The 9,983-nt window shown below is 24.6% G+C and overlaps 2 long non-coding RNA genes across 2 annotated transcripts; one reads left to right on the top strand and one right to left on the bottom strand.

The window, feature by feature from the left end:
* Positions 1-996, top strand: LOC148202707 (uncharacterized). The gene is made up of 2 exons (XR_015784761.1): positions 1-606; positions 697-996. It is a non-coding gene; the product is annotated as an uncharacterized LOC148202707 (long non-coding RNA).
* Positions 997-2,840: 1,844 nt separating this feature from the next.
* LOC148202706 (uncharacterized) lies at positions 2,841-4,134 on the bottom strand. The gene is made up of 3 exons (XR_015784912.1): positions 4,042-4,134; positions 3,582-3,682; positions 2,841-2,953 (listed from the first exon to the last, which is right to left on the bottom strand). It is a non-coding gene; the product is annotated as an uncharacterized LOC148202706 (long non-coding RNA).
* Between the last annotated feature and the right edge of the window lie 5,849 nt (positions 4,135-9,983).

The following is a 9,983-nucleotide window of genomic DNA, read 5'->3' as shown; positions in this document are numbered from 1 at the left end:
TTTAACAGGTAAACATTTTCAATCCCAGAGGTTTGCTCTTAGTTTATGCTTCTTTCGCTTTTGTGAATGTTTCTTTCTTTCATTTTCACAAACACTTGATGGGATTCCCTTCCCTACATCGATACATTAATTTCTATATATCAGATTACACTTCAATTATTCGACTTACAAAATCTGTTATCAACTTTATTTCTGTTACCCTTATCCAGTCAGAATGAAATACGAAGCTCATGCGCAGTTTGAAATCATCTAGACGATTCTCTGAATATATAGTGATACTGTGAATTTCATGTGTTTTTTCTTTATTTTCTATTGTATTTTTTGTTCAGTTTCAAGATATGTTTATATCGTGTTCCTAAGTTAATAATATTAATATTTTGTTGCTTATCGTGATAGAGTTAAACAAACACAATTTTCATTATGATTAATATCTGGATGTACAATTGATAACGTATTTAAAAACTGTTGCAGAGACATGCTATTCAGAAATAATATTTCCTATAATAAGGTATGTTGTCTCAATGCATCGAAATCAAGGGATGACGCTGCTGATCAAATCAACTAATCTTTCACAGTAAAGACATTACAATATGTCACGCATGAGAGGTAAGAAGTTTTATCGTTTTACACATAAATGACAAATGAAATATTCAGAAGCTCGTGCATGGAAGTAACTGTGTGGCACTGTTTTTTTAGGTGATGCTCCTCTAACCCTTCTGCATAAAGACATAACTCATGCTTGGCGACGGCAAAACGTTAATTGGAATTCTTCATACCGAACAACATCTTCATACTGAGTTAGAAATTCATGACTGGATTCCATTGCCGAGTGATTTATTGGAAACAAAAAATACTTAATAGAAATACACTGTTTTTTTTGTTAGCTTTTTATTTTCAGAAAATTTCTCAGGTTTCTGAATAAACTTCATTGAGGCAGCTATTTGAAACCTGTAATATCACAATTTATCTAATTCAAGCATTAATGTGTTCATGTTAGCCTTTTTAACATTTTAAAGCCCTTGCATCTTGAAATGGAACTTTGGTGAGGAAAGTAAATCAATGTTTGAATACGTTGTTGTATAGGTAAATTCATTGGATATCCATATGCCACACAGTTCAATGTATTCTGATAAGAGAGATTATGGCTCAATTTTAAATGCATTCAACTAAGATGGTTGAATCTGACAATGCAATTTGTCTTTTATTCATAAAACCTTTGATGTTTCCAAAGCTTGATGCTGATCTATTCAACCTTGCATTACTTTTTCCCAGATAATGATTTTCAAAGTGAATGTTTACTCCGATCAAAATCTCATTTTACTATGATCTATTTATCTAAGTAAACCTAATTATAAAAGAGATTATGAAAAACATATTTTCCTTAACCTCGTACTATTCTACATATTTTCAAAAAAAAAAAGCAATTGAGGAACGATTCAAGTAAAAGAAACCAGTGATTTAAGTATAAACATCTGTCGTATTATACTTCTAACCATTTCTTCAAATTTAAATAAGTGTTAAGTGGAGTTCTTACATGGATTTATTAAAAGAAGAATTGGATTAAGTTAACTTTGTCAATTTACCTTTTGTTCTTTCATAATACCTCCGATTTTGTTGAAGCCACCATCTCTTTCGTACTATTACTCTCAATTATCACTAATTGCAGATAATGATATAATATTACTTGAATTAGGGTCAACTCATACACATATATGTTCTCAGCCAATAATATAACTTTTTTATCAACAAAAACAAATATACAAAATAACCAAAAACACACGTGGGAAAACAATGGGACAGGTTGGCCGCATAACCCTCATTATATGAATTTGCTTCAAAATTAACTCAGTTTATTTTCGGAAAAGTCTTCCGTTAATTCTCTCTCATTAACAATTTTAGTTAATTGAAATTTAATTTTCGTTATTACTTTTATTTTATATATATTTGCTATCAAAGTTTGTACTTAAACATTTTTAAGAAAGAGAAATTTATAAAATTTATTATTTCTAATAGATTAATTCAATGGAAATAACGTTACTAAAGCCCTACATCCTATTATTTTACATCCTAAAGTGTTTAAAAGTAATGTTATATTTTGATTCGATCAGAATCTTATATAAACTAAATTTACTTATCTTTTATTTGCAACATGACATCTAATATTTTATATTTGATTAATTTATTAATAACAATATTATAGATATGATTTCAGTTATCCCCTATAACCATAAGTGTAAATTAAAATGTTAAAATAAATATTTCATCTCAAATAATATTAATTAAAGTAGTTAGTAAGAAGACAAAATTCAGCACTGTGTGTATCACGCTTGAAGAATTATGGAAAAACATTAAACTGTTAGTTCATATCAAATGTTTGACGCAAAACAACCTTTGAAGAAATTATTTATAAATTAGAAAATATCACAAAATCTACTTTTAACTTATTCTTTATCCATTTAATTTAGCATTAGCTAAAAATTAAAAAAAAAATCATACCCAGTATATTTTCAATTATTTTTATTTTTTCTTTATTTTCTATTGTATTTTCTGTTCAGTTTCAACATATGTTTATCGTATTCCTAAGTTTTCAACATATGTTTATAGTATTCCTAAGTTAATAATATTAGTAATTTATTGTTTATCGTGATAGAATTAAACAAACACAATTTTCATTATAATTAATATCTGGATGTAAAATTTATCAATCCATTGAAACATACAAATATAAAATGATACATTGAAACATACAAATATAAAATGAGACTAAGCTAGAATAAAATTCAGTAGTCTCTTTAATACATTCATGACGTGTCAAATTACAAAGTAAATGTATTCATCAAAAAAAAAAAAAATATATATATATATATATATATATATATATATATATATATATAAAGGCAAGGAAACTTTAGCTGTATATCCGTTTGTTTGTTCCGGCTCCAAATTTCTTCATCTATTAAAAGAAAGTTAAACCATATATTATTAAGTTTTTTTCTAACAATAAAAGAAAATATCCTGAAAAATGTCAAAATTTTATTTTATGATATAATTAAAAAAGTGTCAAAAATATATACTCAAAATTTCTTTAAATCTAAATCATATAAGATATGATTGAAAGTACATCTGCTCAAGTTGATCTTTACCTGAAGTTTACGAATCACAATATTTATCTATTTCATATCAAATTTCTCAATACACAGTAATAAAATTTGTCTGTACAATATTTAATTATTACTAATAGAGTTTATCGATAATTAAATACTATATAATAAATATTAACTTTTTTAATTATTTTTATAATATTTGAGTTATTTATACTGTTTAATATATATTATTTTAATGTTAATTGATAAATACATTTTAAATTAATAAAATTTGATTAGAAGAATTACATTTTTATGTTTTAAAAATGAGAAACCAAATTAATTTAAAATTTAAAAAGATAATTTTGTATTTAAAATTAAGAAACCAAAAAATATATTTAACTTAATTTAATATATTATTTATGTGACTGTGCACAATGTTTCATAGGTTTTAAGAAAGGTAGATCTGAAAGAGAAATATAAGTTTTATATGCTAACCTGATGATTATGTAATGTTTTTGCTGTGAAAGATAAGATCTTTATTTGATTAGCAGCCGCCATTGATTTTTGATGCATGCATTTGTTGGATCTCTGTTTACCTGATAGCAAAATCACAAAAGATTAAACAATAGAAAAATATAATTTGTGAATAAGATTGTATAAATTTTTAAGTTCTAAATTCTGAGATAAATAGACTATTTTACTTTCTTTTTTTCTCTTGTGAGATGAATAAATGAAGTGATTTATTAATGTAGTTAGATGCATATGTTAAAAGAAATGGTTAAAAATAAATATATGTTTACTACTAAATCAAAAAACAAAAGAAAATCAGTACATAAATAAGATGTAAAAATATATTCAAAATATAGAAGTACATAAACTAGATCGATGTTTTTCAAACAGATACCAATAACATACATATAATATATTAATATAAATTTAATTTATCAAAACTTACCGATACAACAGCAGCGAAGGAAATGGAAAGACAGAAGGAAACGGCGTAAGCGAAGCGGAGGAAATGATGAGGCATGAAACTTTAGGGTTTTACTTTACCTTTATATAGGCGAGACCCACTATCTCTTCACTTCTGTCTGTAATTCTAAAAGTTTTAAATAGAAAATTATTAATTTAGTCAAACAAACTTTTCACTAAATTGAATATTCATTCATAAAATAAGATATATGTAATGATAGAAAAGAAAGTATAATCAGCTTAACTAAAATATATAATATGATAACTTCAAGAGATTATTTATCTTTATTAATAAATTAATTATCTAAATCTCTATGAAAATAATTTTAGTGTTTGTAAAATAATACCAAAACTGTTTAAATAGCAATCAATTTTAGAGATAAAAAATAATTAATCACAATATAAACTAACATAAATATTAATTTATAAATTATAAATAATTTGTAATAGTCTTTATTATAAATAAAAAATTATAATTAATAACTAATTATATCTTATCACAACATTAATTATCAAGCTTTTGACTACAATTAGTATCTAAATTTTTCATTAATTATAATTTTTTATTTATTATAGTGACTATTTTAAAGACTATTAATTAATAGATTATAAATGAATATTTAAATTAATTAATTATTCTTTGTCTATAAAATTAATTACTATTTGAAAGTTTTTTATAATGAAATAAATAATTAGTTTTAAAAAAATATGTAATAAAATAAATTCTAATTATTTTTACTTAAAGTGATAAATATCAATATTATATATTTATATGTACTAAGGATAAATATGTAGTATTTAATAATAATTCAAACAAAAAATATTAATAAATAAATGTATGACTTCTACGATAAAAGTTCTTTGTCTAACATCCCAAAATATAGTATAAAACTATATAATAGTCATGAGTATTTTTAATAAGAACAAGAACAGTCGACAAAGATAGGAACTATGAAGTTGTTACAATCATCCAAAATAATGATAAAGGAATTTTATATACACATTAACTAATCAAAACTATGTACAAGGTAACTAACTAATGCTACTATACATCAGTAGTTCCCCCATCTAGCGTATGCTCCAGGAAACCTCATCACCCTCTGCTTACACCCACTGAATGATCATAACAAAAAAGAAAAAACAAAGATACATACAAATACAATCACAAGAAAAAGGGTAAGCTAGATATTAAAACAATTCATATAATACATCAATATATTCATACATCAAGCATCATACATACCTAAACCATCATATAATACAATAAATACTTCTACATCATTCTCAAAGTTAAAGCATAACTCAAAGTTATTAGACAACAAAGAAAGAAAGAATCAAAATAGGTTCTATACTGGTAGCTCAGTATGCCAAAACGGAAATAATGAGTTATGCTCACTCAGCGACTACACTTGCTCAGCTACAAGTATTTTGCTTGCTCACTAGAATACTTTGATTAAATACAATAAATCAAATAAATACACACAGATAGTTGACACTAGACTCAATTATTCAAATATAAACATTGATGTGAAATCTCGGGGGCCTTACACTTGTGGTAGCCTCTACTTTTTTAGGAATCATTGCCAATTAGTTTTACTCTACCATACAAAAGGTTAGTCTATTATTATCTTTGGTCAAGGTAAAACTCCCTAGACTAATAAGAGAAAAAAATACAAAACTCATCATCATATATCATACATAATCATATACATAATTTTGTTTCCATTGCATATCATAAAACAATTCATACTTCACAATAAGTATTATAACTCAATCATTGAAACAATCACATATATTGAACATACTTGAAGAAGTATAAAAAAACTAAGATTGTTCTAGATTAATTCTAAACTAAAATGGACTTAACCAAAAGTATATAAACCCACCTAAACTCATTTTAAATTATTCTACCACAAGATTCTAATCCAAAAATAACAAAAACTTCACTTCATATACTAAATTTGAATTCCACAAGTTGTAGCTTATATTTGAGTAACGTAGGGGTATGAACAAGTCACAAAAGACTCAAAGACAACCCAACTACTCCAAATTATCTCAAAACATTCACATAAAAAATTCACTATTCAATACCCTCAATTTACACCTAAAAACATCCAAAAACATCACCAATTGTATACTATACATTTCTAAACCATTTTTTCTGCTAAATCACAACACAATTAAGTTTCAATTCATTATACCATAGAGATTAAAACATTATTTTTTCACTTTGACTAGTTTGTCTAAAACTCACTTTATTATAACCTTCAATTTTAGACCAAAATGACCTACAACTAAGACTAACCTTTCCTTCTCACTATTTCCAATTCAATTAACATAACTAACTTCACAAACACAAAATTCAACACATCCGAACACATTCATCATCACACCAAACATCTTTTAACTACTTTAAAGCATTCAAATCTCAGTTCATAGGCTGATAAATTTTTATTTTTAACCAAATTCAACACAATCTAATTAAAATCAAGAATTAAAATAACATAAAAAAAGTCACTAACTTCCCTTACTTTTAGGAAGAACTCTCACGGTTCTAATAACTTCCAACCATTATTTCCACCCAAAGAAACTCTAGAAAGGTAGAAAACCTTAGGTAAAACTTTAATGGAAAGTGACAACTATCTTAAACCACTCTGGCGAAGAAAGTAAATGCAAGTTTGAATACACTGTATCAATAAATTAATTAGATATCCATATAACTCTCATTTCAAAGTATTTGTAATACAAAACAACATTATACCTTATTTATAATAATATTATACAATATTTTTTCTATTTTATTTTGCTGAAGGTGAAGACATTACAGGATAAACTCTTTTTTTTAATCTACTATCCTTAGTGTTGATAAACCCACACAAATTACATTTATTTAATGCCTGCACCAATAGAATAAGGGCCATAAGTTTATTCGAAGATTATCAAATCTTAATCTTTCGGGCCATAGTATAAAGTAAGCTTTTTGAAGTACCAATTGATCCATAGTTTATTATTATCATTTATAAAATACATTTCTAGCCATAATCATAGTTTAATAACATTATTATTTATAGATTACCATTTTTTCAATAATAATAGTCTATTATTATTTATAGGTTCAATATTCTCCCAAAACTGTAGTCTATTTAATAGATTATATTGTCACTTATAGATAATAACCACAATATTATCACTTACTGATTAGTGTTTTCCCAATAACAGTGGGACTACTACTTTTTTGGATTTCTTTTTAATTTATTTTTTTGTTTTAATTTCTCTGTTCTATTTTCATTTATAGACAATGAATAACCATAATATATTATTATATTATACAAAATTATGATTTCATATTTATTTTTATGTTTTGAAAAATTGAATTGCAGATCTCATTTAATAAAGATAATTAAATAATGATAAAAGGTGATCGTATTTGGCTAGATAAACATAACCTAAGATGCTGAAATTGTAAGTTGTCATAGAATACCTTTTCATATTGATAAAAAATTTAAACAATTCTATTTTAATTCTTTTTTTCTCTGTTATCAGTAAATTTTTTTAACAACTAACAGTTTTTATTCCTTTTCACATAGTTAAAAGAATGACGTTAGGTTAAGTTTATAAACACTTTTACATTTGCTGGTAAAAGAATAATTTAACAAACATTGAATAAAACTGTGCTCGAAAATTCACAAGTAGCTTAATATTTATTCTATGAAGGTTTAATTAATTTCATCATACCGCATAATATTTTTAAAGGGAGTTGTAACTCAGTTATTTCAATTTCATAATTTCTTTTCTTTGACTAAAAGTGAAAGAAATTATGAAATTGAAATAAAAAATCAAAACATACATTATCAAAGTAATAAAATAAAAAATAATAAAAAATAAGAATAAGAAAAAGGTATATTATGATATAGAAACCTTATTTCATATTAATATATTATGTCATTAGGTTACCGGTATAATTTTGAAACTCACTTTGAGATTAATTGAATCTAAATATGTAATTAATGGATATTGTCTTTGTAGTATTTGAAATTCTATTGTGAAAGGATGAAAATCTATTATAACTAATATAAAACTTAAAAATTTTATCATTTCATAATATATTCTATAAAGTTTTGAGTACAAAGTCATTAGTCACATGTTTTATGTAATTAAATTTTAATATATCTAGTTAATATATAGGATTTTATAAATAAAAATATTTCAACCGATACCATAAATGAATGAAATATCAAGAAAAATTATTATAATGTTTCAGATGATTATCAATCTTCACTACTGCATATAAAAATTTATATTATATCTAAAATCAAATAATTATACTGTTAATCAAGTGAATATTCGATCCTTTATAATAAAGACAATACATAATATAGAAAAACTCATCATGTTAGCATCCATGTCTAATGCAGCGTAATAATCTAAGTAAGAAAATATATATAAACATTGCTTTTATAATAAATATTAAAGAATTGTCATTATACAAATATCACTTTAAAAAGATAAGTGTATTTGTCATAATAATATTAATAAATTATTCAACCAATTAAAAATTAACAATTATAAAATAAAAAGTTCATTATCTGTTGCAGTAACTTGGATGCTAATTTAATAAGGTAATGAGATTTTGTATAATATGTAATGTTTTTGTAGTAAAAGATCAAATGTACATTTCATTGACGGCATAATATAGATAAAAAAAAAACTTCATATACATGTGATGTATGTCAAATTTGGCATTATCTTATTTATTTATCTGTAAAAAGAAAGTAAAATAGTTCGTTTGAGAGTGCAATTATTACATTAAGTTTTTATGTGTAGGTAATAAGTTATATGCATGTGTTAATTAATTTGAGAGTCTAATTTGTTCTTATTTTATTTTATGTTTTGTTATTCTTGCAATCTATTTTTTACTATTACTTGCATTAATGAGATTTGATAATCAATTTAATACTTTTTTATATTAATATTATGAACTTTGTTAGATATATTATTATTCATATAGTTGCACTTTTTAGAACTCCTTATTAATTGAATTTATTCAATAATTAATTGGATCCATTTACCTAACTAATGAATTGTATTTGTAATTTTGAAAATCGTATATGAAAGGATGAAAATCTATCATTACTAACTTAATGCTTAAAAGTTCATCCTTTCATAGTATATTTTATAAGATTAGAAGCAAAACCCATTAGTCATGATTCAAATTATTGTAAACAACATAACATAATGCATCAATAAACATAATAAATGGAGGCTTGAATAGAATAGGTTTCCATAATAACAAAATAATTTGCTAATATAAATAAATTTTTTTAAAACCGTCTCACTACTTAAAACACAAATCATTTCTCTAAAACTATTCCTCTTAGTTCTCTATCTCTTCATTTTAAGAAATCTCGCTCTTCAGTCATCTATTTGACGATCAGGAAGTTTCTATTTGATCACAACTGAGTGATTCCCATTTCTAACCGATTAGTTATTGGTTTAGAGCAAGTAAGTTTCTATCTCTTTTTCCTTTTTGCTCTCTGTTTATGATTACACTTAGTAACCTCTATGTGTCATTTATACTTTATTCTTGGTTCTTTGTCAATATGTGGTCCCAAGGACTCACTCCGACCACAATTTGGTGATTTGTAGGTGTTTTTAGAATTCCTTCAGTCATAAGCAAAAATTTCAGCATTTATTAGAGTTCAGTAGCTTTGGTGAAAGGTAAAAGAAGTTAATGCTTTATCATAACTAAATTATGATGTATGAATTGCTAATTAATGGTGTGTATAACTAATGTATTTTTTGGTTGTGTTAAAGATGATTGTTATTAAGTATTGAGTGTTTGAAATGATGGAAATTGGTTGAATGATGTAGTGTATCTTACTATTTTCGTTTGGAATTGATTAATTTCATGAATGCTTTTGATGA

Source organism: Vigna umbellata, chromosome 3 (assembly GCF_029865625.1).
Source record: "Vigna umbellata cultivar VRB3 chromosome 3, Vumbellata_1.0, whole genome shotgun sequence".
In the NCBI taxonomy this organism is placed as follows: Eukaryota; Viridiplantae; Streptophyta; class Magnoliopsida; order Fabales; family Fabaceae; genus Vigna; species Vigna umbellata.
The sequence above is the reverse complement of the archived record's forward strand: the minus strand, read 5'-3'. Positions and strand labels throughout refer to the sequence as shown.